The sequence below is a fragment of the Fukomys damarensis genome, unplaced genomic scaffold (assembly GCF_012274545.1).
Source record: "Fukomys damarensis isolate Sample0158 unplaced genomic scaffold, DMR_v1.0_HiC HiC_scaffold_35, whole genome shotgun sequence".
Lineage (NCBI taxonomy): Eukaryota > Metazoa > Chordata > Mammalia > Rodentia > Bathyergidae > Fukomys > Fukomys damarensis.
The window spans coordinates 53,473,490-53,496,651 of NW_022900947.1; the positions used below are offsets into that span (position 1 = coordinate 53,473,490).

At 35.2% G+C, this 23,162-nt stretch overlaps 1 pseudogene; it reads right to left on the reverse strand.

The window, feature by feature from the left end:
• Nucleotides 1-518: 518 nt before the first annotated feature.
• Nucleotides 519-23,075, reverse strand: LOC104853284 (annotated as a pseudogene).
• Between the last annotated feature and the right edge of the window lie 87 nt (nucleotides 23,076-23,162).

Genomic DNA, 23,162 nt, shown 5'->3' on the forward strand with positions numbered 1-23,162 from the left:
AGCCTAATAAGCAGATAAAAAGAGTAGAAAGGATTTCATCTTAATTATACTGAAACAAATGAAGTTGTGTTGTTTATTTTAGTAATGTGCTGCTTTTATGAAAGCAAGAATGTATATCTGCATGATATCCACAAAGAGGATTGCTATTTCCATAATCAATTTCCATTAACTTCTAATATCAAAAACAAACATCTCAAAAGTACTATATATAAGTACCACATGAAACAGAATTTTTGGGAAAATTTTTTTATTTACATTTATTTGTATTTTCACTCCTGACAAAGTCAGATGGGATATTGTGATACCTATGTACTAGAGTGAATGCATGACTTATATGGGCATCAACATGTATTCTATTTCTTGCATACAGTTGTGCACAACAGCACATGAAAAAGAAAGCAGATAAGATATTCTGAGAACTCTAAAGCAAAGGCATGTTGCAGAGACATCCATGCCAGTAACTTTCTGGTCCACCTGAGCCTCTCTGGCTGCCTGGCCCTGTGTGGTCCCACTTTTCATCACATTTCCTCAAGACTTCTTCTAATAGCATCTTCTAATTCTACATCTTTGGTGGTATAAGATATGCTATTTAACAAGACACACATCACATCTCCCTATAAGAGGTAAGGGTTTAATATATGAGCTGCCCCTGAGTTTTCTTAAATTGACTCTAGCTCCAGCAAACCTTGGTCTATTGAGAGGACGGTGAAAGGAATTTGCTTGGGTAGTCATTCATCTAGATGACTAGCATGCATACATATGGCAAAATCAGCAGCATCTTTCCTTTTACTACATTGAGGATGAAGGAAGAAACATCCAATCCTGTTCAAATAATGATAGATTTTACAGTTGTGTGGAGACTTCCAGTTGGTGTTTCCTCCTTGAAAGTCCAAATATATGTTCCTTGGTTAAGATGTCCTGGTAGATGACCAAAAATTTGGACCAGTTATCAAAATATACAAAGACTATATGGGTCATGTTTCATAGGTAATCCAAATCTGGAAGCTCAACATCTTCAGATCTTTTCTCCTTGTCTGAGTTTTTTGGACAGCTCGCTGCTTGTTTCAGTTTTTCTTCTGTATGTGAGGCACTGGCAGTAAATTTGTATGTTTCCTTTTTCAGATCCAAAATGAGCCAGGCACAGTTTCTGTAAAAAGGCATGCTTCCTAAGAAAGTATTATTGAGAACTCTTAGAATGGTGACATGCTTTGGTGCAGATGCCCAACTTGACTACATACTGTTGCTTCTCTTCATCTTTTTCCTCCTCTCTGTGCATCTGTTAGATGTGTGTTCATGTCAGCTAAACTTTGTTCTGCTGCTGAACACAAATCTTAGCAAAACCAGTTTTCTTTTATCCAACAGGACTTGGAGGCATCTATAATCTTCCGTTTTGTTGACTTTACAGATGTAACTCTCATGGAAACCACAGGTTACAGGTTACTCTTTTCCACAACTGAAAAATCATCCTCAGTTTTAATTGAATTTTCAGTGTTTTCAGACATAAGCACATAATCTATGCTGTGGTTTTTTTTATAATGCTTTGGAAATGCTTCTTCTACATTAAAGATTACAAAACCTTAGGAAAAGTGGGAAGGGTAGGGGAAAGGTAAAAAGGGAAAAGAAAAAAATATGAGAAAATGGAAATAAAGTGTTTGTAGATGGGAGGGGGGAGGAGGGGGTAAAGGGAAGGCAGGGACAAGGGGAAAAAATGAGAACCAAGACCTGTCATGTGAAGGTACAAGATCCCAGTAATGAATGTAACTGTACTGTATACCTAAAATGTACCAATAAACTCAATAAAAAAAAGATCACAAAGCCCACAGAATAATTTAATCCCTATCTCCTTGTTATGTTCATCTTGGCAATGTCGATGTAATGTTTTGATCTTATGGAAGGTCTTTCTGCAATGAGCACAGCTGTATCTATAAAACTGTTGACTTGCCAATAACATGCAATGCTGTTTTACATTTTCTTGGGAATCAAATATGTCTTCACAAATTTGCCATTGTCATTTACCCCTTGGGGAACTGTTTGTCAGAAAATGATAGACAACAGTAATTTGAAGGAGGTTTGTTAGAAGTCAGATTACTCACCATAGAGGATGATGGCAGTTTCATCTTTTATCTCATCCACCTCATAAAAGTATTTGTACCCATTATGCAATTCAGTTACATGTGTTATAAGTGTCTTTAAATTCTTTTTTGCCTACCTCACATCAAAAAAAGTTTTTAAAATGTTCCCCTCCATGAATATGGCTCATGTGTAAATATATAACCCCTGAATCTTAGCATCCCTCTCCATAGATCACACATTTGTAACACATTGTATTAAGAAAACATGCTTTCTTACTTCATCTTTGATTGGATATGGCTGACTACATTCACAAAACCAAGTTTTAACTTCTGACTTTTGCTTCTGGACACAAAGCACATCTTCATGACTTTTATCTTCCAAATCTGACTTTTGCTTCTGGACACAAAGCACATCTTCATGACTTTTATCTTCCAAATTCATCTTCTTTGGAATGATGCTGTAAGCTGGCATAATGCTGTGAGCTGGATTCTTTACCAGACACAGATCTTTTAAGTGATGAAATTTTTGGTTGATCTAACAGTAAATTCAAGTCAGAAGGAGAATTGTTCCCTTCAACGCTATGGCAATGAAGTAAGATTGCTTCTTCCACTGAGTTAATGACTTGGATTTTGTGTACTGAATTCTGCTTGTGAGTTCGGGTGCTGGTTTCATCCAAAAAGACTTGGTTGTAATTTGGGCAATAATCTCTTAATAGGAATTTTTCTGCAACTTGGATAATGCTTTTCTCAGCTGTCACTACAGATACAGTGTTTTGACAATGAAGCCTGAAATGGTCAGAGAGCTCCATGTAGGAATGCAGTGCTTGGTGGCAGGTGACACTCTTCACTTGGAAGGGAACATCTTTGCCCTAAACCCAGGGTCACACTCTTAGATCCAGCCACCTCTGAAAAGCCTCACCTATGACTGCATGAAGCTTTGCAGGGACATGTAGACCTGAGCCATGACAGAAATACTGTAGTTTCTAATAGTTCTTCTATGATGTGCACATATTCATTCATATGTATACGAGACTTGTGGTCTTAGTGGTCAAATTTGCAAGAACTTCTTTCTTCAAAATACTTTCCAGCTGGCCATAGTGGTGCAGGTCTATGATCCCACCACTCTGGAGTGTTGAGGCAGAAGGATTTGAAAGTTCAAGCTCAGCCTGCCAAGTTTAGTGATCTAGTGAAATTCTGTGCAAAAAATAAAAGAATATATTGTCTGACTATCCCCTTACATTATCATTTTCATTCAATTATAATTAATGATAGTCATTAGAGTGAAAGAGTGAAAAAATTAAGAGGAAGTATGTATATTTTAGGGGGTTAGTGAAGGTACTAGAATCAATCATTTGATGACTTAAAAAAACTAAAAATATTTTTTCTAAAATAATTTTATGCAACTCACTTTTGGTCACAGTTGCTGAAAACCAGGCCTTACTGCATTCTGCTTATAGATAGACTTTTTCCCAAATGACTAATGTCAACCTAGAAGCAAGTATTTCTAATGGGCTGCCCTCTGTCTCAATATCCCCTTTGTGTTAAACTGCCCCTCAACAGCCAATGTGGATTCAGTGAAAACAATGTGTGGTTTTACTGCCCAATGTCTTACTTCAAAATTTCCCTTGGCCATTAGGTTCAGCAGGCACACTTCCAAACGAAGACCTACCCAGGACAAGGTCCTTTGTTTTCTGGCTAGCATTTGCAATGGCTCAATAAAGTCTTTTTACTTTCTTGAAGTCTGGGTCTGAGGAGCTTTGATGCAATGATAAAAATGGAATGAATATGTAATTTGATACCTAACTTGTATGCTTAACTTGTGTTTTCTTCATTCACACAGTCACTGTAGGCTCCTCACATTGCTGTGTGCAGTTCATGACAGGGGATCTGTGAGATCTGCTCATGTAGTGTACTACAGGTGGCCTTCTGGATTCTACCCATGTGGGGACCATCACCACAAATCCAGCTATGAGGATTCTGCCTCCTGACTGTCAATGTGGCTGCATACACACTTCTGGATGGACATAGAAGCATGGAAGGTGGCTCAACAAATGCATCCTCAGTAAACAGTGCCTGTTTTAAGACTCATCCCAGGTTACACCTCAGCAGCTCTAGCTCCTTGCCAACATTAGGTATTTTCTGTCACTTTTTGAGCAATGTCTGTACATTTCAGATGCCCATTTTTGAATTATGTCTTTATATTTGGGGCTTGTGATTTTTTTTGAGTTCTTTATATATTCTAGATAGTAGACCTTTGTCTGAGGAACAGCTGGTAAAATATTTTTTCCACATTGTAGGTTGGCACTTTTGCAGTGGAGAAGCTTTTTAATAACATGAGATGCCAGTTATTGATTCTTTGTGCTAGTTCATGTGAAATTTAAGTTTTGTTCATAAAGTCTTTTCTTATGCCAATATCAAAGATTTTCCCTAAGTTATCCTCCAGCATGTTTAGTGTTTCTGTTTTAATATTTAGATTTTTAATATACTTGGATTTTAGTTTGGTGCATGGTGAAAAATAGGGGTCTAGTTTTAATCTATCATAAGTTGAAATCCAGTTTTTCTAACACCATTTATTCAAGAGGCTATCTTTACTCCAGTGAGAATGGTTGGATCTTTTGTCAAAGATGAGGTAGCTGAATATGTCTTGAGCTGTTTGTGTGTCTTCTAATCTCTTCCACTGATGTTCAGGTCTGTTTCTTTACCAGTAACATTCTATTTTTATCACAGTGGCTTCGTAATATAGTTTCAAGTTGGGGATTGTGATACCCCCTGCCATGTCTCTGTTGCCTAGAATGGTTTTTGCTATTCTAAGTCTCTTTTGATTCCAAATGAATTTTGGATTATTTTCTCTAGTTCTGTGAAATATACTGTTGGGATTTCAGTTGGGACTGCATTAAATCTGTATAGCAGTATTGGAAGTATGGCCATTTTCACTATATTTGTTCTTTCTACTCAGGAGCAAGGGATGTCTTTCCATTTTCTTATAACCTCTTGGAGCTATTTTTTCAGTGTTGAGATTCTTAGTGTAGTTTCTTTTGCCTCATTTGTTAGATTGATTCCTAAATATTTCATTTTTTGGATGCTATTGTGAAAAGAATTGTTTCCCTAATTTCTCTGTCAGTGAGGATATTATTTGTCTACAAGAAGGCTACTGATTTTTAAGTGTCTATCTTGTGTGCTGCTACTTTTCTGAATCTGTCAATTAAATCTAGAAGTCTTCTGGCAGAGTTTTTTTTGGTCTTTTATGTAGAGTGTCATATTGTCAGCAAATAATTATAGTTTACCATCTTCCTTTCCTCTTTATTCCTTTTATTTCTTTCTCTTGTCTAATTGCTAAGGCTAATGTTTCCAGAACTATATTGAACAGAAGTGGTGATAGTGGACACACTTTCTTGTTCCTGATTTTAGTGTGAGGGTTTTCAGTTTTTGACCATTTAGTATGACATTGGCTATTGGTTTTTCATAGACAGACTTTATCAAGTTGAGATAAAGACCATCTATTCCATTTTTCTGCAGTATTGAATTTTGTTGAATTATTTTTCTGTGTCTATTGAGATGATCATAGGGTTTTTGTCCTTGGCTTTGTTAATATAATGCATTTCATTTATTGATTTATGTATGTTGAACCATCCTTGCATCCCTGGGATGAATCCAACCTGGGCAGGATGTATCATTTTCTTGATGATCTTGCATTTTCTGTTTGCCAATATCTTATTGAGGATTTTTGTATCTATGTTTATTAGTGAGATTGGCCTATAGTTCTGTTTTTTGTGGGGTCTTTCCTTGTTTTTGGGATCAAAATAACACTTGCTTCCTTGAATGTATTTTAAAGTATTGCTTTTTTTTCAATTTCATTGAAGTGTTTAAACAGTAGTGGCAATAGTTCTTTAAACAGTAGTGGCAATAGTTCTTTTCTAAATGTCTTGTAGAATTCAGCAGTGATGCCATCAGGACCTGGGCTTTTCTTGGGAAATTTTTAGTTACATTTTCAATTTCATGATTGTAATTGGGGTATTTAGAATTTTTATATCTTCTTCATTCAACTTTGTTAATTCATATGTATTTAGAAATCTGTCCTTTTTTCTGTGTTTTTAAAAATTTTATTAGAGTACAGGTTCTCTAAGTATGTATTGGAAAACTTCTGGTTCTCTGATGGAACTGTTATGACTTCAACATTTTCATTTCTAATTGCATGGATTTGATCCTTTTCTTTCCCTTTGGGTGATAAGCTTGGCTAAGGGTTTATCAATTTTATTTATTCTTTTGAAAAACCAACTCTTTGATCCATTGATATTTTGGCAATATGCAATATCCATTGCATTGATTTCTGTTCTGATCTTTATAATTTAATACCTGTTATGATCTTTGGGTTTATCTTGCTCTTCTTTTTCTAAGAGATTGAGGTTCATCATTAGTTTATTTATTTGAGCTCACTCTGTGTTCCTAGTATGGGTAGTCACTGGTATGAATTTCTCTGGTAGAACTGCTCCCATTGTGTCCTGTAAATACTTGTATGTTGTATTTTCACTGGCATTTAGTTGTAGCAACTGTTTAATTTCTGCTTTGATTTCTTCTGTGACCTATTCTTGGTTCAGGAGAGTGTTGTTCAATGTCCATGTATTTGTGGAGTTCTTATAGTTTCTTATTCTATTCTATTCTTATTATATTCTATGCTTATTTCTTATTCTGTTTAATTTCAGTATGGTCAGATAATATACAGGAGATAAACTCAATTTCTTTGCATTTACTTAAACATGTTGTATGAGCTAGTATGTGGTCCATTTTGGAGAATGACACATGTGCAACCAAAACGAAAGTATATTCTTATTTTGTGTTGTGAAAAACTCTGTAGACATTTATTAAGTCCATTTGTTCAAAAGCTTTGTTCAGTTCTAATATTTTGTTTCTGATTTTTTGTCTTGATGAACTATTTGTGACAGGGGCACATTGAGGTCCCCCACTACAAATGTATTAGTGCTTATTTAGTGTTTCATGACCTTTAATATTTGTTTTGTATAGTTGGGGACATTAGTATTTGGTGCATAAATATTATGAGTGTCATTTAGTCCTCACAGATTTTTCCTTTTAAAAGGATATAGTGACCTTCCTTGTCTCTCTTAATTAGTTTTGATTTGAAATCTACTTTGTTTGTAAATAAGATACCTACCCTGCTTTTTTTCAGGGCTTTTGTCTCATGAATAGCTGTTTTCTATGCTTTTACTTTCAGTGTATGATTTTTTTTTTAAACTGGGTGCATTTCTTGTATATAGCATACTGTTGGATTTTGCTTGTTAATCTATTCTGCCAGTCTATTTCTTTTGATTGGTGAATTGAGGGCAGTAACATTGATGGTTATAAATGGTATGTATTGACTTATCATTGTTATTTTCCTGTTGTTGGCTCTTTTATTTTTTATTTTTCACCCTCTCTCTTTAATTAATTGTCTTGCCTGATGGATTTGCTCTGTTGGGCCTCATGGAGTTGCGACCTTCATTATCTTTCTCTAGGATAATTTTTTAGAATTCTTTGGAGTGCTGGTTTGGTATTCATGAAGTTTCTCAGGTGTTATTTGTCATGGAAGTATCTTATTTTGCCATCAAATGTGAAAGAGTTTTGCAGGATGCATCAGCCTCCGTTGGAGGTTGTTTTCTTTTAGAGTTTGAAATACCTCATTCTAGGCTCTCCCTGACTTAGGTTTTGCATTGAATAGTCTGCTGTGATTCTGATGGGCTTTCCTTCATATATGATTTGTTTTTCTTTCTCTAACACTTGTAGTATTTTTCTCTTTTTTTGAGTTTCTGGGATCTTGAGTATTATATGCCTAGGTGTAGATTTTTTTTCTCATTGAGTTTATTGGTACTTTTTAGGTATACAGCACAGTTACAATTATCATTGGGATCTTGTACCTTTACATGAAAGGTCTTTGTTCTCATTTTTTCCCCATACCCGTGCCCTTCCTTCAACCCTTCCCCACTCCCATATTTACAAAGACTTTGTTTCCATTTCAGAAATAGTTACTAATATTCTATTGCAACTATCTATGTAAGTATCTGACTATACACTGAAGAATCTATATTTTATATTAATTTTGAAGTGCTAAATTAATGCTGCCTTTTAAAAGTGCCATATGAGGATATTTATTTGATTTTTTTCAGCTTTAATTGAGTTTATTGGTACATTTTAGGGATACAGTACAGTTACATTCATTGTTGGGATCTTGTACCTCTACATGACAAGTCTTGATTCTCATTTTTTGACACTTTCTATTACATTTTCCTCACTGAGGTATTGTAGAGGCAAATCTACCATAGTAGGTTGAGATTTTGCTTTTTCTAAGTCTAGCTGATTTATTTGGTACTTGTGCACAAAGTTGATGTATTTGAAGTCTTTTCCTAAGTGTGACAAAGTCAAAGAATCTGAGGCCTACAGCTGAAGGAGAAGTTTATTTGGCTCACAGTTTCAGTAGATTCAGTCAATGGTTGGCAGGCTCCAAGTGAGAAACTTCAAGGGAGAAGAGCATGGCAGAACAAAGTTGTTTAGATGTTGTTGGCTAGAAAGTAAGGCAGTGCCAGAGAGGAATGGGTCATAAAATACCCCAAGTCGTGCCTTCATGATTTTTCTAGAAACACTAAGATATGTGCTTCACTGGCCCACTTTGCAGTTAGTGATACAATCAGGTTAACAATTAAACTTTACATCAACATTCCACTCCTTTTCACTTTGACACTCAAGGACATTTCCTTAAACCTTACTTGGTACCCAATAAAGATAATAATCAGTTCATAATTATTCCTAATTTGGTATAACTATGCTATGTGCAACTGAAAATCTGATAGTCCCTTCCCAAAGTATCACCAGAGCTAGCATTGTTCAGAAATGCAAGTAAAAGCCTCTGAGATTCAGAGTCTCATCTGTGAACCCTGTAAAATAAAAATCAAGTTACATAATCCCATGGTTCAGTGGTCTAGGGTAAACCTTTCCATTCCAAGGAGGAGAAACAGCAGGGTAGGAAAAAATCAGAGGAAAGTGAGCCTGAAACTCAGTAGGGTAATCTGTAAGGCCTGTAACTTGATGCCTGGCATCTGGGATATGTGATGGTGATATAGGAGTTCCAAAGAACTTGAGTGGCCACATCCCTATGACCTTGCTGGTTGCAACTCATATAACTTCTCTCTGAGGAGGTTTCCACATATTGCCTATGGCTCTCATGAGCAGATGTTCCCCAGTCCTAGCAGCACTGACTTCTGAGAGTCTGCTCTGTCTGTACATTCTGCTTCATTCAAAAACAGAAACCTCAAACACAGCCCCCAGGAGCTCACTGATGGACTTCCTTTCCTATTAGCATTGTGTTCTGGGCTCTGACCAGCATTTCTACTCAAGCTCTACTCACAGTATCCTGTACTTCCCTACCTAATATCTCCAAACTTTTCCAATTTCCTCAAACAATTCAGTTTCAAATACTTCTAAGCCATGTGAATACATTTAGTCACAGCAATGACCCCATTTGTCTGGTACCAATTTTCTGTATTGGGCAGCTTCCCTATAGCTCAAATAAAGTACCCAACACTCACAACTGAAAAAAGAGAAGTTTATCTGACCTGATTTCAGCAGATTCAGTCCATGGTTGGCTAACTTCAAGGGGAATACCTTATGGTGTAAGGGCACAGCAGAGCAAAGCTGCTTAGTTTTTGGTGGCTTGGAACCATGCCAGAAAGGAAGGGCAAAGAGACCATAATCCATGGTCATGTTCCCATTCCCTATCCAGACACACTTAAAAGTATCATTTACCAATTCCTTAGGCAGCTCCCAAGTGAACCAAATTGACAGTTATACTTAATTCTTGCTCTGGGTGAGTCATTTTCATCCTTTTTCTGAATAGCACCAAGAGTAGCATTATGGATAGGCCCTTTCCAGTATTTATGGTAGCAAAGGAGGAAGATTAACAGGAGGTGTTGCACATCTGACTATACAATACTTGCATATCTTTAATGTGCTGCTGCTTTGAGTCATTAAAATTTAATCAGATCCTCATAAGTTCTGTAGTATACCCACTGTTCTCAATAAATCTTGAAGTAAAGTGAATAAAGAACAGGGCAGAATTTGGTGAGCTCTGTGTCTCTGCCTATGATACTACTCTAAAACCAAGCTTACAATGCACTTGTTAAATATATGTCTATCTGATCACAATGTTACACAAAGGATCCTGTGTGTTCCTTCAAAACATGGCTGATATCTTGTTCCAAAAGTGACTTGTGGACTTCATGAGTGAAATCATGAAGGTGCATCTCTCACCATGGAAGTTTCTGTAATCAGACTCTTTACAGCCTCCTTAAGTAGTTGTCCACCACTAAAGCACTTTATCTCACCTTTTGTGGAATTTGAGCAAGGGCTGATGCAATTACCGTGGCTGTCTTCTGTCATATTCCCAACCACTGACCCCAGAGAAAACAGCATAACACCATGTTCTCCAGAACTCTGAGCAAAGCCTTCTCTTTCCTGTAAAGACAGAACTGGCTCCATCACAAAAGAGCAACAGCAGGCCACACAGTTGAAAGCACTGGAAAAATCTACTGAGGAAAGGAAATCATGTAGTACTAGGAGTTATTAGAGTAGTGGCTCTTTTATAAAGTAATTAAATATATGTATTTATATTTTATACATATAATTTGTTTTTATATCTAAACAGGCTTTCAGTTCAGTAATGTAACACATAATCCTTTGTAACCAATCTCCAGAATATTTTCATCCTGTAATACTGAAAAATTCTCAAATTCAAGAAATCCTTGTCATTTTTTTCTTGACTCCTTGGCCTACCTCTAATTTCTATTTCTGTGAATCTAACTCATTTAATCACATCATATAATTGGATTCACACATAATATTTATCTTGTATTTTGAGGGGCTAATTTTACTTAATTTAACATCACCTTTGCTCAGGATAGAAAGAATTTAGAAACTGCCTCCAGAAGGAGACTCCAGTACCTCCAATCCCAGTAACATTCACAGACTCTCAGAGAAGACACTGGACAGAGCTCAGCATGTTTTACAAAGCCAACCAATGGTGCCTCCCATGAATGTTAGCATTAACAGGTACAGAATAAATTTTATTTTTTATCATCAGAAGAAAAGTTTATTAAATGTCGCATATGTCTCAATTGCCTATAAGACCTTAAGCATATTTCTGTATGTATATACTTTATGTAGTTTGTCAATAAATCTGTGAACAGACATATAAGTTGCTTTTATCTACTTACTCTCAGGAACAGAGCTGCTATGATTACCAAGCTCCTTCAATTAACTTTGTACAAGAAGTGGAATCACTGAATCATAAGCTGATTTTTAATTTTATTAGAAATCTCTATACTGTTTTCTGTATTTTTTAATAGACCTCCCCACACAGTCTTATTGGAAAGTGATTTGGCACATAAAGTGAATTTCCTTTATTATGTATATATATGTATCTCTATACTGTTTTCTGTATTTTTTAATAGACCTCCCCACACAGTCTTATTGGAAAGTGATTTAGCACATAAAGTGAATTTCCTTTATTATGTATATATATATATATGTGTGTGTGTGTGTGTGTGTAAGTATTTGTGTGTGTGTGCATGTTTTTGTGTGTGTGTATATTTTTCTGTCTTTGGGTGTTTGTACAAGAGATAAACTGGAGTCATACATACTTACAAAAATTATTTTCTCCTTCATTGAATTCCAGTCAATCTTCTCTTATATTACTTCTCACATAGGACTTGGCTTTAAGGCTTCCTGTTTGCATGCAGTGAATGGGTATCATTCTGTGAGTTCTTCATTTGAAGCAAATGTGCTTTAAGTTAGAATGCTGTTAAATTAGATTGCTAGACATTCACCAATATTAGTATCTGATGTTCCTTAATGAATTTTCAAGTTACTCAAACTCCTTTATGTGATATCTAATCTCTGAGGCCTTTCTTCAACAATTATTTAATTAGGTCAGAATCTCCACCACATAAGGCCTTTTTCTTCTTAGCAGTTTTCTTCCCACAATCCTTCCCTAACATCTTGTCAGTAAAGCACCCTTTCCTTATATTCAGAGTTGGCCTAATTTCGGATATATTCTGGTTGGCTGGTATATTTAGACATTGTGGAGTTCCAAGATAATGTCCACCTGACTGTCTTTAATCAAATTCACAAAAAAGGTTTTGATTTCAATTAGGATAGTGCAATGCAGAGAGGGTAGAATTCATCACTGGAGTCCTGGGCCTCCCACCAAGGACCATAAGTGAGTATCTTTGAAACCTTCATCTTCACTCCTGACTAGTTGCTTGGCTATCAGTTAATGAGTCAAACTTCTGAACCACTACTCTGGAAGACCATCTGTAGAAGCGGCAAGGACAGACACTGTTATGAATAACACTCTTCTCCATAAGCTGAGGAAGAGCTAAGAGAAACAGAGGCAAGTTTAGTTTCCTAGATGTCTCAGCATAGCAGGGCTGAATATGAGTCCCAGGTGAGCAGAAATTGTTATATTTACAGGCTTCTTTGATCAAAAGGCACCGGTTTGGCTGGACATCATACTTGCTCCATGCTCTGTGGAGTGGGGATTCTTACTTTCATCCCTGACTCCTGGGTAGAAATTTTCTTGTGCCTGGCTAGTTAGTAGGCCTTCCTTTACTTCCCGTAGGAACATCTTGGTAGAATGAGAACTCTTTGTGAAACCCTTTATTTTACACTTTTTCAACTTTCCATGCTTTCTTTCTTGTAGCTGTCATTTTTGTATGAGCAATATGGAACTTCAAGGCCATTTAGGGAAACTTAAGGAAGAGCCACACCTGTTCCTAGAACATTCCTCCCTTCCCATAACTTCTGTTCCTTTTTCCTTTACCACACTTTTTTTCCCCTCAGCTCTGTTCTTTTCAGACATCATCCCTCAAATTCTTCGCAGCTCTTTCCCTCACTACACACACATTTCACTTCCCACTTCACCTTGGGTTCCTACATTGCTGGAGTGTCAGTCTAGGACTTTCAAGCAACTCATGGGTCCCCAAATGCAACTGGAACCCTATTGAGTATGTTATTCACTCAGATAAACTCAGACGTCATCCAGAGTGTTTAAGGTTGTCTGTGTCCTCATCCTAAAATGCAGCCCAAGCTTCCATCAGACAAGCCAGCCACATGAGGAGGAAATAAAACTTTAAATGTTTCTGCATAAATAATGCCTCATAAACTTTTACTCTTATTGAGAATAAATGTTAACTTGTCTTAGTTTTTCTCAGAAATACAATTTGGGCTGGACATGGTGGTGCACATCTGTAATCCCAGCACTTGGGAGGCTGAGGCAGGAGGATCACTGTGAGTTCAAGACCAGCCAGGGCTACATAGTGAGTTCCAGGTCAATCTCAACTGCATAGTGAGACCCTATCTCAAAACAACCCCCCCAAAAAAAAGAAAAAAAAAAGAAATACAATTTGGGTGAAATATAATGTTTTGATATATCAGTGATATTTGTATTAATTTATTGCCTGATTTGTGACTAAAATATTAAGGATGAACACTATAAAATCTCTGTTCATGCTTATGTGTTTATTTAGGTGTTTTTTTAATGCATTGTAATTCTGTAGTTCCAGGTGGTATTAGTAATTAAATTAATAAAATTTAGATTTCCATTCAATATCCTGGGAGTTAATGATCCCTTACATAAGTTAAATAAATCCCAAAGTCCCAGAAATTAAGAAAAACTCCATGATCCTTTTTATGTTCTCATGATTTGAATAAATCTTTGGTAAAATGAATTAGTTTATCATTCTTATTAAAATATTTATTTTTGTGAATTTTTAGTTACATTATGAACTTATTTTTTAGTCTCTCTGGATTTACCAGTAATTAGTTCAACAGGAAAATGATCTGACATTATGACTAACCTTGTTAGATATATTTTTCTGATACTATATTCCAAAACCTTTTTGGTAACTTGATACCTCAATTATATGCTGTTATTTAACTCATATATACTTATTAAATAAGTGATGGTAAAACTTTTAGAGCTTCAAATGCTAGAAAGAGTCCTCTGAGCTGGGGATTTAGCTCAGTGGCCCACAAGCACAAGGTCGCAAGTTCAATCGATGGTACCAAAAAAAAAAGTGTCCTCTCTGGCACATGCCCCATAGGTTCACAATTACCGAGCTAGACCAGACCTTATTAGGATTGAGGAAACACTAGTTTCCCTAAGTAAGTATTTACACACTATTGCTATGGTGCTTTGAAGCTTACTATACTTGTTCTGTTAGTGAACATAAGAAATCGTAGTGTGATGAAATAACCCTAAAATTGTACATGTCATTTTATTGTGAATTGAGCTCTAAGCAGAACCTTAAAATCTACTGTTTCCTGAAGTTGGTAAAACTAGATCAAGCAGAAGACTTACATGAGAGTGAAGGACATGGTGAAGGATTACGATATTTATCATCTGCTTTTTTGAAATCTCACTTCTTTTTCTTTCATGTTGCCTTTGTTTCTTTTATTAGGATGTGTTTGCAGTGCATGCATTTCACTGGCTCTTGGGGGCTTGGTATGGGCACTGACTACAACTTGCTTCCTTTTGTTACTTCCCTACTATATCCCCCTCCCTCTTCTTCTGGTGTCCTTTACCCACATTTTCATTCTGATTAACATCATTAATCTCCACTCAATATTTAGCAAATAATGTTTACATTCCATGAGTGTATTAGGTTCATTTAAATGGCATATCTTTTTTGGGGGGGTACTGGGGATCATACTTGGGCCCTTTTGCTTGTGAAGTAGGCAGCAGAACCACTGAGCCAAATCCCCTGCCCTCTAAATGGCATATCTTTATTCTACTTATTTTCCCTGCTACTCCTCCCCAGCCCTCATCCTTGGTCTCTTTTACCCCTTCCCATTTACAAGAGATCCTTCATTACCCTGTCTCTTTCTATCCACCCTCTATTGATCTCTTTGTACTTTGCCTTACTCAAATGAGAGATACAATATAGTTATTTCAGTAGTTATGTGGTTAATTTTACTCAAAATTCCATTTTTTAGGTGGATCAATTTTTCTATAAATGTGTAAAATTTATTTTTTATAAGTAAGTAATATTCCATTATTATATTTTCTTTATTCAGTTGTCTATGTATGGGTATACAAGCTGCTTTTAGGATTTAGCTATTAAATCTCCATACTGATGTTCATAATGTATGTACGAGTTTGGATTCTCATCAACAATGTAGGAGGGTTCCATTTTGACCAAAGTTTCACCAGAATTAGTTTTTAAAAATTTTCTTAACAATTTCTGTTCTTTCTGGAGTAAGATAAAAATTTAGCATTGTTTTAATTTGCATTTTTCTAATGGTCAGAGATGTTGAACTTTTTTTTATATATTTGTTAGCCATTGGTACTTTCTTCCTCTGTGAAGTTTTTATTCATTTCACTTGTCCATTTCCTGAATAGGTTTTTATTTTAGGGGTCTAATTTACATGAGATCACTTTATATATTCTGTATATTAGTCTTCAGTCTGAGCAGTTCCTGGCAATATTTTTCCCCATCTGGTATCTTGTCTGTTCACTCTACTAGTTGATGCCCTTGCTATGCAGAAGAAATTCAATTTGATGCAATTCTTTTTGGTGATTTTGCTGTTATTTCTTGGGCAATCACAGTTCTGTTTGGAAAATCCTTTCCTACACCTATGGCTTCAAGTGTTTCACATATTTTATCCTCCAGTTGATTCCGTGTTTCTTTTTTAATGTTTAACTTTTCATCCATTTTGATTTTGGTGATTATGCTGTTATTTCTTGGGCAATCATAGTTCTGTTTGGAAAATCCTTTCCTACACCTATGGCTTCAAGTGTTTCACATATTTTATCTTCCAGTTGATTCCGTGTTTCTCTTTTAATGTTTAACTTTTAACTGGGTCCAGTTTCTATCTTCTGCAAACATTTTTCCAGTTTTCCTAACAACACTTGTTGAATAGGCTACCTTTCTTCCCATGTATGCTTCTGTTCCCTTTGTCATAGATCAAACAGCTAAATGTGTGTGGGGATGTTTGTGTATTCTCTAATCTGTTTCATTGGTCCATGTACCTGTTTCTGTTCTGGTACTATCCTGTTTTTATTGTGATTATTTCCTAGTATAGTTTGAAATTAGGTATTATATGACTTCCTGATTTGGTCTTATTACTCAAAACTGTTTTGGCTATTCTGGATCTCTTCTCAATCCATGTGAATTTTAGGATTCTTTTCTCTAGACCTCTTTTAGAAGTATGTAGTTGTTTTTTGATTGGGTCTGCATTGAATCTGTATACCAGTTTTATGAGCGTGCCCATTTGATAATATTACTTCTGCCTATCCAGGAGAAGGGGACATCTTTCCATTTTCTCATGTCTTCTTCAATTTCCTTTTTCAGAATACTGAAGTTTTTGTTTGTTTGTTTTGTTTTGTTTTTTACAGTCACGTTACACTTCCTTGGTTAGGTTAATTCCCAGACGTTTCATTTTTCTCAAAGCTACTGTGTATGGTATTGTTTTCACAATTAACTTCTCGTTCTTGTGTACACAAATCCTAATGATTTTTGTGCATCAAACTGTATCCTGCTACAGTGCTGTAATTGATTATTAATTCTGAGTTTTTTGTTAGAGGTATTTTAGGTAGAATATCATGTCATCTTCAAAAAATCATATCTGGAGTTCTTTCAATATATATATATATATATATAATTTCCCCAGTTAATGTTTCAAGTACTATGTTGAATAGAAGTTGTGATAATGGACACTCTTGTCATATTCCTGATTTTGTGGAAGTTTTTCTCCATGTAGTGTATTTTTGACAGATGCTTTTTCATAAATAGCTTTGTCAAATTCAAGTATGAAAAACTAGAAGTATAAATAAGGTTCAAATGATATAATTGATAATGTGAAATAGGAAGAAAATGGCTAAAGGGGAAGTGGGAAGGGAAGGGGAAAGGAAATAAGGGAAAAGAAAAAATGTGAAAAAAGGAAAAATTGGTAACAAAGTCTTTGTAAATAGGGAAGGGTGAAGGGGGTAAAGGGAGGGCAGGAGTATGGGGAAAAATAAGAACCAAGATATATCATGTAAAGGTACAAGATCCCAATGATAAATGTAACTGTATTGTTTGCTTTAAATGTACCAATAAACAATGGGAAAAATATGGCCCTTCTAAACCTGTTTATTTTGATAGTTTTTATCATCATGAAACAGTGTTGCATTTTGTCAAAAGCCTTTTCTGCATCCTTTGCTATGATCATGCGTTATTTTGCCTTGTTTGTTTGTGTGATGTATTACATTTAAGGGCTTACATGTGTTGAGGTATCCTATCCTTACATCTCTGAGATGAAACCAACATATGATATTGAGGAGTTTTTCATCTATGTTCATTAGGGAGATTGGCCTACAGTTTTCTTTTTTAATTAGGTCTTTATCTAGTTTTAGCCTTAGGATGACCACTGGCTTACATAATTGAATTTGGAAGGACTTCTTGCCTTTCTCTCTTTTGAGAACATGTAGATTATTGTTGATAGAACATCCTTAAAGGTTTTGAAGAATTCAGCCATTATATGCATCATGTCCTGGACTTTATCTTTATTTTTTAAAATTTGGTAAATTTTTGTCACTGTGTCAATTTCATTGCTTGTTATTGTTTTTTAAACACATATGGTTTCTTTTAGTAGCTTTTCTAATTTATGAATGTAGAAATTTGTCTATTTCTTCAAACTTGCAATTCATTGAATACAATTTTTCAAACAAATTGCTATCTTTTGGCTTTTGACAGTGTCTGTTGTGATTTTGTCTTTTCTCATTTATAATTTCATTGATGTGAATCTTTTCCCTCTTTCTCCTCCTAAGTCTGGTCTAGGACTTATCTATTGTTTTTATTCTTTTAAAGAACTAGCTTTTCATTCTTTGATTTTCTAGGTTGTTTTTTCAGTTCCTATTTCACAGATCCCCCTTTAGTCTTTATAATTTTCCTCAGTTTATTTTTGGACCTGGAATGTTGCTGTTTTTCAAGTACCTTAAAATTTTCCATGAGGTATTCCAAATGTGAGTGTTGATTTTTATAAACTTTCCTCATAGGACTACTTTCATAATGTCCCAGAGGTTTTGGTGAGTTGTACCAGGATTATTATTAACTTCTGGAAGTCCTTTAATATTGTTTATTTCTTCTGTGACCCATTGTTTGTTTAGAGGATGTTGTTAAATATCCTGGTTGTTCTACCTTTCTCTGATTCTTCTGCCCTTTATTTCTATTTTAATTGCACAGGCTTTGTTTCTGCCCCCATTCAATTCCATTGACTTCATTTTCTGAGTTTTTCTTTCTAGAGTCTGGATAATTTTAATTCCTTTAAATTTACTTAAGCAGGCTTTGTGTGCTAGTATATGATATATTTTGAAAAAAGATCTGTGTGCTGCAGTAAAGAATGTATATACTGTTGTACTGGGATGGATTTTTTTTTTATGGGGGATCAAACTTGGGACCTTGCACTTTGTGAGGCAGATGGTGGAAACACTTATTCTATTCCCCAGCCCCTGGAATAGAATATTTTGTAAGTGTTTTTTAGTTCACATGTTCAAGGGTGTGGTTTAATACTGATATTTCTTTATTGAGTTTTTGTTTAGTTGTTCAGTCTATTTATGAAACTGGGGTGTTACGAGGCACCACTACGATTGTGTATTTATTTGATCTTTTTTATTCAGCCATAATTATCTTATGAATTTAGTTGCTACAGTATTCAGTATTTATAAATATTATCACTTAAACTTTATCACTTCTCATTGGATTGTTCACTTAAGTAGAATGTAGTTATCTTCTTTGTAACCCTTATCAGTTTTAGCTCGGTGATTATCTATTCTGAGATTGAAATTTCTACCTCTGCTTTTTTGAGGGGTCCTACTGCATGAAATATTTTTCCATCATTTAATTTTTAGTCTATAAATATCTTTTTTATTTAGAAACATTTCTTAAATCCAATAGAGTGTTGGAATCTATTTTTGTTTATTCAGCCAGTCAATTTTCATCTTACTTGAAGAATTGAGGCTATTGATGTTTAGAGATATTACTGAGGTGTTTTGTGTATATATTTGGATGAAGTCCAGTTTATCAACTTCAGTTTCATTGCCTTTGGTTTTGGGTACATACAGAAGGAATAAATGTGAAATTCAAGGTCACACGTATTTACCCACTGTTTTTCTATTATGTTTCTACTGTTAATTTTTTTTTTGAGATAGTCTCTTACTCTGGTGTCATGGTTAGCCTAGAAACCCTGGATTCAGTTGATCCTCTTGCTTCAGCCTGTTGTATAGCTGGGGACTACAGTTGTGAGCTACCACACCCAAATTTTTTAGTTGTTACTTTTAGATTTTTGATCTATTTTATTTTTATTTTTTTGGTACTGGGGATTGAACTCCGGTCCTTGCACTTGCAAGGCAGGCAGCAGAACCACTGAGCTAAATCCCCGGCCCTTGATCTCTTTTAAGTAAAAAACATACAAAACAAAAAACTGAGAGAATTTAAACAGTATACCATGGAAGTTCCTGAAATGAGTTGAAATAATATAGACAAGATGTGCATAAACTTATATATACTAAAATTTTAAAGTACAATTAAGTAACTCACATGAGTAGACTTTCAGCTCTAATATTACTTAGTATATTCATAATCAGAAAGAATTCCTAAATTTAGCCAGCACAGAATTAAAAATTGATTTATTTTCTCTTCAAGTCTGCAAAAGTAACATAAATTCCAAACTTTTCAAGCTCCACAACCAATTAGAAATACCTGTAGAAATGGGTTTCCCAGGGATACTCACCATAATTTTAAAATTTGAAAGCTGCTCCCTTGATCCTAGTATCTTGAAGTAAATTCTGAGGTTTTAGAGAGTATGTCAGAAATCTTGACAATAACTATTATATGTAGCTCACACTAAGAAATGGCCAATACTAGCATGCATATATGTGCTTTCATATTTTTATGAAAGTAACAGGTAGAAAATTTCACAAATGATTAAAATAGATTTTTTTGCTCCCTTTCATTTTATTTCATATTTTCTTTAATTGAAATCCAGGTTTTGTAAAAAAAATGAGATAACTAATTATGTCTATTTTTCAAAAATATTTTAGTGATGAAGACATGATTTTATGCATTCATTGATAAATGTGAAGATTGAGAAAGCCAACTTTGAGCATTTATATGGATATTTTAATGAATAAATGAGAAAACTGAGTTACACAAGGGTATGCAATTTCCTCAATGCTCCATAAAGAGTCGCTCCACTAATACAATTACAGACACAACTTACCTAGAATTTCATTTAAAACTGATTCCACTAACCAAAATTTAAAATAAAACACATATAATGCATTCATTATGCTCTCCAAGAGTGTTAGTTGGTCACCTAATTCTGACAGAACAACAGACACATAGGAATGAGGGAATGGAGTCTTCATTGAGCTTTCTATAGGTGTAGACAAAACTGAAGTGGAGATTTTACACAAAGGGTAGTTAGAATAAATGAGCTAGTGGTGCACAACAGAGAACAAAGGCAACTGCAAGAAAGACCTTGAACTCTGGTTCTTGTAGGTGTTTTCCTAAGTTTCTTATTCAGAGCTGTGTCTCTGCTGGGCTTTGTGAAGTTATCAAAAGATATTTCTCAATGGCTTTTTGCAGTGGTCAAAAATATGTCTGTAATGTTCTTTGGAAATTCAAAGAGCCAATAATGGGCCCATTTTGTACAAAATTGTTCAAAATGACTTTTACTCAAAGATGTAAACTTCAAACTCAGTATCAGGCAATTTATAGGGATCAACGGATCAATGAGAATGGAAGCTGATGATGTCAGGATAGGCACCATCTGTGAGGCAAAGTGCATTCACATTATCTTCATGTTGGTGAAGATTTTGCATTCTGTGAGCCACATCACCACTTTTCTACAACTTTCAGAGACAAAATAGCATACAGGTTCTTCAGCAGAAGGACTAAGGTCCACTTTGTAATTATTTTGTCACACTGTAAAGCTTCTAGTTGGCATTTATTCTCTAATTTTAATGCTTATATCAAAAGACAAATCAATTCAGAGTTAAAGCATAACTCCTACTTCAGAGTAATGAAATGCTATGAACTTCCTGTTCATATAGATTTCCAGTGAACAAACAGAATCTAGAAGACTTCAGGGCCATAAAAATTTGTTCCCTTAGTTTAATACCTGCTATTTTCACCAAAGGCTGACATGGCATTTCAAGTCACCTGTTTTGAACATACATTTTGTGGCACTATCAAGAACAATGATAATCAAGTAGTTCTTACACCTGCAATCTCCTTTACATAGAACTAGAGATCAAACAATACCATTGCTGAATCTGCATTTCTTGAATGCTATGAGTCGAGCATTTTCAAACAAGTTTTGATGGTATAAAATACATATATACCTCACAATTTATGATTTTGGAGTATATAATTCAATATTTAGTAGTTATTTACTGAATTATGCAATTCTATTTTGTATGGAATTAACTAAATTTCTTTCTTGATTGAGTTCCTTGATTATGTTCCTATAACAGAATACTTGTGACACAGCACATTTTAACTAAAAGAAGCTAATTTTGCATATGTTTCTGGTGGCTTGAAATTCAGAGGTTTTATAGAACAGTCTGTGCATAATTTTCTGTGGGAGAGTTTCCCTTCAACTTGCTGTGCTCCACAGAGACACTTGTGGGAGAATCTCTAAGCTTTTCCCCACTGGATAATTCATCAGTGTCTTGATTAAATCACTTCACCCTGGTAAAGAGGAGTTTGCTTGGAATTGTTTGTTATTCTTCACATACATAATTCCTGACAATAAAAAATTATATTACTATCATTAAAAATAATGAACTTTTATTGCTCATTTTATTCTCTCCCATGTTAGTTAGCTTCGTGTAATTGTATCAAAATACCTGAGATAGTCATATTCTAAGTGGAAAGTCTAATTTTTACTGAAAGCATTAGAGTTTTCACTAGTCATGTGGGCCATTGTTCTTGGGTCTCTGGTGAGAAAATATGGTCAGAAAGGTATAGGTAGGAGGCAAAGGAAGCCCCTTATTTTATGGCTGCGAAAAGAAAGCGGAAGCAGAAGATCTAGGTTGTCAATGTCCCCTGCATTGGGCAAATTTAATGAAAACTTTCTTCCACTTGACCCTACCTACTAAATATTCTACAACCTCCTGATGGTGCCACAGGGAGGAGCCAAGCTATGAATGCATGCACTTTTGGGGGATATCCAAGACAAAAAGTATAGCATTCTTCCATACTTCAAAAGGGAAAAAGATGTGGGGAAGCCAAATGTTTCACTGACATTACATCAAAACCCATACAGTCATACTTTGATTTGGGAACAATTCTTTCTGGAGACATGATTGTAACTCAAAACATCTATCAAAGTGATTTCCCCTTTGAGAAATAATAGAAACTCAGAAGACTAATACTAAAACTCCGAAATGTTCATCTATAAATAATTACAATACCATAAAATAATACAGAACATGAAGAAAAATGAACAAATTAAACTGCAGTTACCTATGGAAACATCCAGAGCTGATATGAGTCAGACAAGATGCAAGAGGGTGCTTGAATAGGATGTCTTTCATTATCACTAAGGGAATTACTCCTATCTATTGGTTCAGTGTAATCTTTTTCTCTTCCTGAAATTTAACATGGAATGTATCCAATGACAATGGCTTTTGCCTTATTTTTTAGGATTTTACAGAAATGTGACATTGAATTTTCATTAAGCAGATACATCACTTACATGGCTAGAGCCTTAGCTACATCCAAGCAACTTTGGTTGGTGCTTTTCTAGAACAGTTTGCACTGTTTCCCATGTTTTACACATCTCACTAATCAGATTTGAAATGAAGGGTTCCTCTGGCTTTTTGTCCTCCTCTTCTACAGATGAGATCTCCATAACTTCTTGCTTTGGGGAGAGGTTTACCAACAATCTTACAGGAGTGATGAATCCAGGGGTCATGTTTTGTCACTTTCACTGGAATGAGGGTCAAAAGAACCACCATGTAGTGACCTTCCCTATGTGCTTTGCTTATGTATTGTGTGTCTA